This window comes from Salvelinus namaycush, unplaced genomic scaffold, assembly GCF_016432855.1.
Source record: "Salvelinus namaycush isolate Seneca unplaced genomic scaffold, SaNama_1.0 Scaffold1479, whole genome shotgun sequence".
NCBI lineage: Eukaryota > Metazoa > Chordata > Actinopteri > Salmoniformes > Salmonidae > Salvelinus > Salvelinus namaycush.
This window is the reverse complement of record NW_024058207.1, coordinates 47,501-55,000: the sequence shown is the minus strand read 5'-3', so window position 1 is coordinate 55,000 and position 7,500 is coordinate 47,501. Positions and strand designations below refer to the sequence as shown.

At 42.6% G+C, this 7,500-nt stretch overlaps 9 non-coding genes across 9 annotated transcripts; all 9 read left to right on the top strand.

Moving 5' to 3' along the window:
- The first annotated feature begins 524 nt into the window (after nt 1-524).
- Nucleotides 525-643, top strand: LOC120036790. The gene has a single exon (XR_005474634.1). It is a non-coding gene; the product is annotated as a 5S ribosomal RNA (ribosomal RNA).
- A 722-nt stretch (nt 644-1,365) lies between these two features.
- LOC120036824 lies at nt 1,366-1,530 on the top strand. Its single transcript, XR_005474667.1, has one exon. It is a non-coding gene; the product is annotated as a U1 spliceosomal RNA (small nuclear RNA).
- A 667-nt stretch (nt 1,531-2,197) lies between these two features.
- LOC120036789 lies at nt 2,198-2,316 on the top strand. The gene has a single exon (XR_005474633.1). It is a non-coding gene; the product is annotated as a 5S ribosomal RNA (ribosomal RNA).
- Nucleotides 2,317-3,038: 722 nt separating this feature from the next.
- On the top strand, nt 3,039-3,203 carry LOC120036823. Its single transcript, XR_005474666.1, has one exon. It is a non-coding gene; the product is annotated as a U1 spliceosomal RNA (small nuclear RNA).
- Nucleotides 3,204-3,870: 667 nt separating this feature from the next.
- Nucleotides 3,871-3,988, top strand: LOC120036811. Its single transcript, XR_005474654.1, has one exon. It is a non-coding gene; the product is annotated as a 5S ribosomal RNA (ribosomal RNA).
- A 718-nt stretch (nt 3,989-4,706) lies between these two features.
- LOC120036822 lies at nt 4,707-4,871 on the top strand. The gene has a single exon (XR_005474665.1). It is a non-coding gene; the product is annotated as a U1 spliceosomal RNA (small nuclear RNA).
- Nucleotides 4,872-5,541: 670 nt separating this feature from the next.
- LOC120036797 lies at nt 5,542-5,660 on the top strand. The gene has a single exon (XR_005474641.1). It is a non-coding gene; the product is annotated as a 5S ribosomal RNA (ribosomal RNA).
- A 718-nt stretch (nt 5,661-6,378) lies between these two features.
- LOC120036821 lies at nt 6,379-6,543 on the top strand. Its single transcript, XR_005474664.1, has one exon. It is a non-coding gene; the product is annotated as a U1 spliceosomal RNA (small nuclear RNA).
- Nucleotides 6,544-7,217: 674 nt separating this feature from the next.
- On the top strand, nt 7,218-7,336 carry LOC120036796. The gene has a single exon (XR_005474640.1). It is a non-coding gene; the product is annotated as a 5S ribosomal RNA (ribosomal RNA).
- Nucleotides 7,337-7,500: the final 164 nt, after the last annotated feature.

Genomic DNA, 7,500 nt, shown 5'->3' with positions numbered 1-7,500 from the left:
CCAAACATTGTTGACATTTTGTGGAAACATCATGTTGCGAAATGCAGCATGGTATTTATGCCACGCTGGTACTTCAATCAAGAGATAGTTGAGAAGCCGCTCTAACCCCCATGGTCATGATGTGTCATACGCCCATGCGCTTACAATATGAAATTGTCCATACATGCGCTCCTCCTTGACACAGAACAATGCAATAGGTTTTCAACATTCAGAGATTTTGTGTATTTATTCTGGCTAGTAGGATAGCTGCATGGGAAACTGTTGCTAATGATGTATTTGTCAGAAGTCATTGTATTTGTCCGTTTTTTCCCACAAGGCTGAAATATGTGCCCTCGCTTTGAAATGTTAGCAAGGTTGGTTTGTATTTCATCCAACTATCTGTGCTAAAAAGTGATGGCTACAGTATATGTAATTTCTTCCACTTACTGAGTGACCCAAAGTTCAGGCTGCTTATCTAATTGGTGAAAATGTCTGTTTATCAGACTCACTTTGACTTTATATGGTGTACCAAGAGTTAGTCATTTGCTTACGGCCATACCAGCCTGGATACGCCCGATCTCGTCTGATCTCGGAAGCTAAGCAGGGTTGGGCCTGGTTAGTACTTGGATGGGAGACTGCCTGGGAATACCAGGTGCTGTAAGCATTTTGTCCACTAGGGTGTGCTCTGGCATTATTTCATCAGCAACACTGCCTTGTAGTAAGCATTTGATGCTGAATTGACTAAATGCCGCTTCTATGGGCTAGTCTCCCCTGCCCTTTTAATACAATCAAAGTTCCTTGTGTTGTCAGGGAGCAACTGCCTTTTATGCATAAGACAAATAAGAATATTGTTACTGAATGCAGCTTGTGTGTGCTTTGTGCTCCCTCGCCCTGTTCAAATGATCAAAGGAAATAATGCTGGTGAGGAGTGGAACTGGACTGGTGTCTGATGGCCCTGTGTTTTCCATGGTGGAATTACAACCCTTCTTTTACGGCGTAAATCAAAAGTACAAGAGAATGTGAGATGTTATCGATAATAAATCAATTGCTTTCATGCATTTGTCTGTGTGTGTGTGTGTGTGTGTGTGTGTCTGAATGTGATTTTATTTCGTCATATCGCATACATTTGTGATATCAGACAGGTTAAGATATTAAAAAGTCATTGGTGATTTTTCTACAGTGTTGCATGATGGGAATCTAGTGGTTCACTGATATAATCTAGTAAACAAAATGAACTACTTTTTCACCACTCTGTCTGCAAGTGCATTCCTAAACGGCATTTAACGCAGGTCGATGTGATGTGATATTATCGGAACACAAAGTGGTTACCATTAGCCGAAAATGTTGGCACTGGAGACACTTGCCCTCCACCGATGACTATAACTCATACTTACCTGGCAAGGGAGATACCGTGATCAAGAAAGGCGGTTCACCCAGGGCGAGGCTTAGCCATTGCACGCCAGCTATGCTGACCCCTGTGAATTTCCCAAATGTGGAAATCTCGATTGCATAATTTATGGTAGTGGGGGACTGCGTCCGCGCTCTCCCCTGATGTCTTGTTTAATGACAAACCGTTGCTTGGCGGCAAGCTTGAGGATGACTTGAGCCAATTGCCCGTGCTTATGGAGATCTTTGAAGTCAGTTGTGAAAGACACTTTGTGGACCAATTGAAAGGTAGAAACATTTGTTTGTAGCCAAACATTGTTGACATTTTGTGGAAACATCATGTTGCGAAATGCAGCATGGTATTTATGCCACGCTGGTACTTCAATCAAGAGATAGTTGAGAAGCCGCTCTAACCCCCATGGTCATGATGTGTCATACGCCCATGCGCTTACAATATGAAATTGTCCATACATGCGCTCCTCCTTGACACAGAACAATGCAATAGGTTTTCAACATTCAGAGATTTTGTGTATTTATTCTGGCTAGTAGGATAGCTGCATGGGAAACTGTTGCTAATGATGTATTTGTCAGAAGTCATTGTATTTGTCCGTTTTTTCCCACAAGGCTGAAATATGTGCCCTCGCTTTGAAATGTTAGCAAGGTTGGTTTGTATTTCATCCAACTATCTGTGCTAAAAAGTGATGGCTACAGTATATGTAATTTCTTCCACTTACTGAGTGACCCAAAGTTCAGGCTGCTTATCTAATTGGTGAAAATGTCTGTTTATCAGACTCACTTTGACTTTATATGGTGTACCAAGAGTTAGTCATTTGCTTACGGCCATACCAGCCTGGATACGCCCGATCTCGTCTGATCTCGGAAGCTAAGCAGGGTTGGGCCTGGTTAGTACTTGGATGGGAGACTGCCTGGGAATACCAGGTGCTGTAAGCATTTTGTCCACTAGGGTGTGCTCTGGCATTATTTCATCAGCAACACTGCCTTGTAGTAAGCATTTGATGCTGAATTGACTAAATGCCGCTTCTATGGGCTAGTCTCCCCTGCCCTTTTAATACAATCAAAGTTCCTTGTGTTGTCAGGGAGCAACTGCCTTTTATGCATAAGACAAATAAGAATATTGTTACTGAATGCAGCTTGTGTGTGCTTTGTGCTCCCTCGCCCTGTTCAAATGATCAAAGGAAATAATGCTGGTGAGGAGTGGAACTGGACTGGTGTCTGATGGCCCTGTGTTTTCCATGGTGGAATTACAACCCTTCTTTTACGGCGTAAATCAAAAGTACAAGAGAATGTGAGATGTTATCGATAATAAATCAATTGCTTTCATGCATTTGTCTGTGTGTGTGTGTGTGTGTGTGTGTGTCTGAATGTGATTTTATTTCGTCATATCGCATACATTTGTGATATCAGACAGGTTAAGATATTAAAAAGTCATTGGTGATTTTTCTACAGTGTTGCATGATGGGAATCTAGTGGTTCACTGATATAATCTAGTAAACAAAATGAACTACTTTTTCACCACTCTGTCTGCAAGTGCATTCCTAAACGGCATTTAACGCAGGTCGATGTGATGTGATATTATCGGAACACAAAGTGGTTACCATTAGCCGAAAATGTTGGCACTGGAGACACTTGCCCTCCACCGATGACTATAACTCATACTTACCTGGCAAGGGAGATACCGTGATCAAGAAAGGCGGTTCACCCAGGGCGAGGCTTAGCCATTGCACGCCAGCTATGCTGACCCCTGTGAATTTCCCAAATGTGGAAATCTCGATTGCATAATTTATGGTAGTGGGGGACTGCGTCCGCGCTCTCCCCTGATGTCTTGTTTAATGACAAACCGTTGCTTGGCGGCAAGCTTGAGGATGACTTGAGCCAATTGCCCGTGCTTATGGAGATCTTTGAAGTCAGTTGTGAAAGACACTTTGTGGACCAATTGAAAGGTAGAAACATTTGTTTGTAGCCAAACATTGTTGACATTTTGTGGAAACATCATGTTGCGAAATGCAGCATGGTATTTATGCCACGCTGGTACTTCAATCAAGAGATAGTTGAGAAGCCGCTCTAACCCCCATGGTCATGATGTGTCATACGCCCATGCGCTTACAATATGAAATTGTCCATACATGCGCTCCTCCTTGACACAGAACAATGCAATAGGTTTTCAACATTCAGAGATTTTGTGTATTTATTCTGGCTAGTAGGATAGCTGCATGGGAAACTGTTGCTAATGATGTATTTGTCAGAAGTCATTGTATTTGTCCGTTTTTTCCCACAAGGCTGAAATATGTGCCCTCGCTTTGAAATGTTAGCAAGGTTGGTTTGTATTTCATCCAACTATCTGTGCTAAAAAGTGATGGCTACAGTATATGTAATTTCTTCCACTTACTGAGTGACCCAAAGTTCAGGCTGCTTATCTAATTGGTGAAAATGTCTGTTTATCAGACTCACTTTGACTTTATATGGTGTACCAAGAGTTAGTCATTTGCTTACGGCCATACCAGCCTGATACGCCCGATCTCGTCTGATCTCGGAAGCTAAGCAGGGTTGGGCCTGGTTAGTACTTGGATGGGAGACTGCCTGGGAATACCAGGTGCTGTAAGCATTTTGTCCACTAGGGTGTGCTCTGGCATTATTTCATCAGCAACACTGCCTTGTAGTAAGCATTTGATGCTGAATTGACTAAATGCAGCTTCTATGGGCTAGTCTCCCCTGCCCTTTTAATACAATCAAAGTTCCTTGTGTTGTCAGGGAGCAACTGCCTTTTATGCATAAGACAAATAAGAATATTGTTACTGAATGCAGCTTGTGTGTGCTTTGTGCTCCCTCGCCCTGTTCAAATGATCAAAGGAAATAATGCTGGTGAGGAGTGGAACTGGACTGGTGTCTGATGGCCCTGTGTTTTCCATGGTGGAATTACAACCCTTCTTTTACGGAGTAAATCAAAAGTACAAGAGAATGTGAGATGTTATCGATAATAAATCAATTGCTTTCATGCATTTGTCTGTGTGTGTGTGTGTGTGTGTGTCTGAATGTGATTGTATTTCGTCATATCGCATACATTTGTGATATCAGACAGGTTAAGATATTAAAAAGTCATTGGTGATTTTTCTACAGTGTTGCATGATGGGAATCTAGTGGTTCACTGATATAATCTAGTAAACAAAATGAACTACTTTTTCACCACTCTGTCTGCAAGTGCATTCCTAAACGGCATTTAACGCAGGTCGATGTGATGTGATATTATCGGAACACAAAGTGGTTACCATTAGCCGAAAATGTTGGCACTGGAGACACTTGCCCTCCACCGATGACTATAACTCATACTTACCTGGCAAGGGAGATACCGTGATCAAGAAAGGCGGTTCACCCAGGGCGAGGCTTAGCCATTGCACGCCAGCTATGCTGACCCCTGTGAATTTCCCAAATGTGGAAATCTCGATTGCATAATTTATGGTAGTGGGGGACTGCGTCCGCGCTCTCCCCTGATGTCTTGTTTAATGACAAACCGTTGCTTGGCGGCAAGCTTGAGGATGACTTGAGCCAATTGCCCGTGCTTATGGAGATCTTTGAAGTCAGTTGTGAAAGACACTTTGTGGACCAATTGAAAGGTAGAAACATTTGTTTGTAGCCAAACATTGTTGACATTTTGTGGAAACATCATGTTGCGAAATGCAGCATGGTATTTATGCCACGCTGGTACTTCAATCAAGAGATAGTTGAGAAGCCGCTCTAACCCCCCATGGTCATGATGTGTCATACGCCCATGCGCTTACAATATGAAATTGTCCATACATGCGCTCCTCCTTGACACAGAACAATGCAATAGGTTTTCAACATTCAGAGATTTTGTGTATTTATTCTGGCTAGTAGGATAGCTGCATGGGAAACTGTTGCTAATGATGTATTTGTCAGAAGTCATTGTATTTGTCCGTTTTTTCCCACAAGGCTGAAATATGTGCCCTCGCTTTGAAATGTTAGCAAGGTTGGTTTGTATTTCATCCAACTATCTGTGCTAAAAAGTGATGGCTACAGTATATGTAATTTCTTCCACTTACTGAGTGACCCAAAGTTCAGGCTGCTTATCTAATTGGTGAAATAATGTCTGTTTATCAGACTCACTTTGACTTTATATGGTGTACCAAGAGTTAGTCATTCGCTTACGGCCATACCAGCCTGAATACGCCCGATCTCGTCTGATCTCGGAAGCTAAGCAGGGTCGGGCCTGGTTAGTACTTGGATGGGAGACTGCCTGGGAATACCAGGTGCTGTAAGCATTTTGTCCACTAGGGTGTGCTCTGGCATTATTTCATCAGCAACACTGCCTTGTAGTAAGCATTTGATGCTGAATTGACTAAATGCAGCTTCTATGGGCTAGTCTCCCCTGCCCTTTTAATACGATCAAAGTTCCTTGTGTTGTCAGGGAGCAACTGCCTTTTATGCATAAGACAAATAAGAATATTGTTACTGAATGCAGCTTGTGTGTGCTTTGTGCTCCCTCGCCCTGTTCAAATGATCAAAGGAAATAATGCTGGTGAGGAGTGGAACTGGACTGGTGTCTGATGGCCCTGTGTTTTCCATGGTGGAATTACAACCCTTCTTTTACGGAGTAAATCAAAAGTACAAGAGAATGTGAGATGTTATCGATAATAAATCAATTGCTTTCATGCATTTGTCTGTGTGTGTGTGTGTGTGTGTGTCTGAATGTGATTTTATTTCGTCATATCGCATACATTTGTGATATCAGACAGGTTAAGATATTAAAAAGTCATTGGTGATTTTTCTACAGTGTTGCATGATGGGAATCTAGTGGTTCACTGATATAATCTAGTAAACAAAATGAACTACTTTTTCACCACTCTGTCTGCAAGTGCATTCCTAAACGGCATTTAACGCAGGTCGATGTGATGTGATATTATCGGAACACAAAGTGGTTACCATTAGCCGAAAATGTTGGCACTGGAGACACTTGCCCTCCACCGATGACTATAACTCATACTTACCTGGCAAGGGAGATACCGTGATCAAGAAAGGCGGTTCACCCAGGGCGAGGCTTAGCCATTGCACGCCAGCTATGCTGACCCCTGTGAATTTCCCAAATGTGGAAATCTCGATTGCATAATTTATGGTAGTGGGGGACTGCGTCCGCGCTCTCCCCTGATGTCTTGTTAATAATAAACCTTTGCTTGGCGGCAAGCTTGAGGATGACTTGAGTCAATTGCCCTGTGCTTATGGAGATCTTTGAAGTCAGTTGTGAAAGACACTTTGTGGACCAATCGAAAGGTAGAAACATTTGTTTGTAGCCAAACATTGTTGACATTTTGTCGAAACATCATGTTGCGAAATGCAGCATGGTATTTATGCCACGCTGGTACTTCAATCAAGAGATAGTTGAGAAGCCAGCTCTAACCCCCCATGGTCATGATGTGTCATACGCCCATGCGCTTACAATATGAAAGTGTCCATACATGCGCTCCTCCTTAGACACAGAACAATGCAATAGGTTTTCAACATCAGAGATTTTGTGTATTTATTCTGGCTAGTAGGATAGCTGCATGGGAAACTGTTGCTAATGATGTATTTGTCAGAAGTCATTGTATTTGTCCGTTTTTTCCCACAAGGCTGAAATATGTGCCCTCGCTTTGAAATGTTAGCAAGGTTTGTTTGTATTTCATCCAACTATCTGTGCTAAAAAGTGATGGCTACAGTATATGTAATTTCTTCCACTTTACTGAGTGACCCAAAGTTCAGGCTGCTTATCTAATTGGTGAAATGCAATGTCTGTTTATCAGACTCACTTTGACTTTATATGGTGTACCAAGAGTTAGTCATTCGCTTACGGCCATACCAGCCTGAATACGCCCGATCTCGTCTGATCTCGGAAGCTAAGCAGGGTCGGGCCTGGTTAGTACTTGGATGGGAGACTGCCTGGGAATACCAGGTGCTGTAAGCATTTTGTCCACTAGGGTGTGCTCTGGCATTATTTCATCAGCAACACTGCCTTGTAGTAAGCATTTGATGCTGAATTGACTAAATGCAGCTTCTATGGGCTAGTCTCCCCTGCCCTTTTAATACGAATCAAAGTTCCTTGTGTTGTCAGGGAGCAACTGCCTTTTA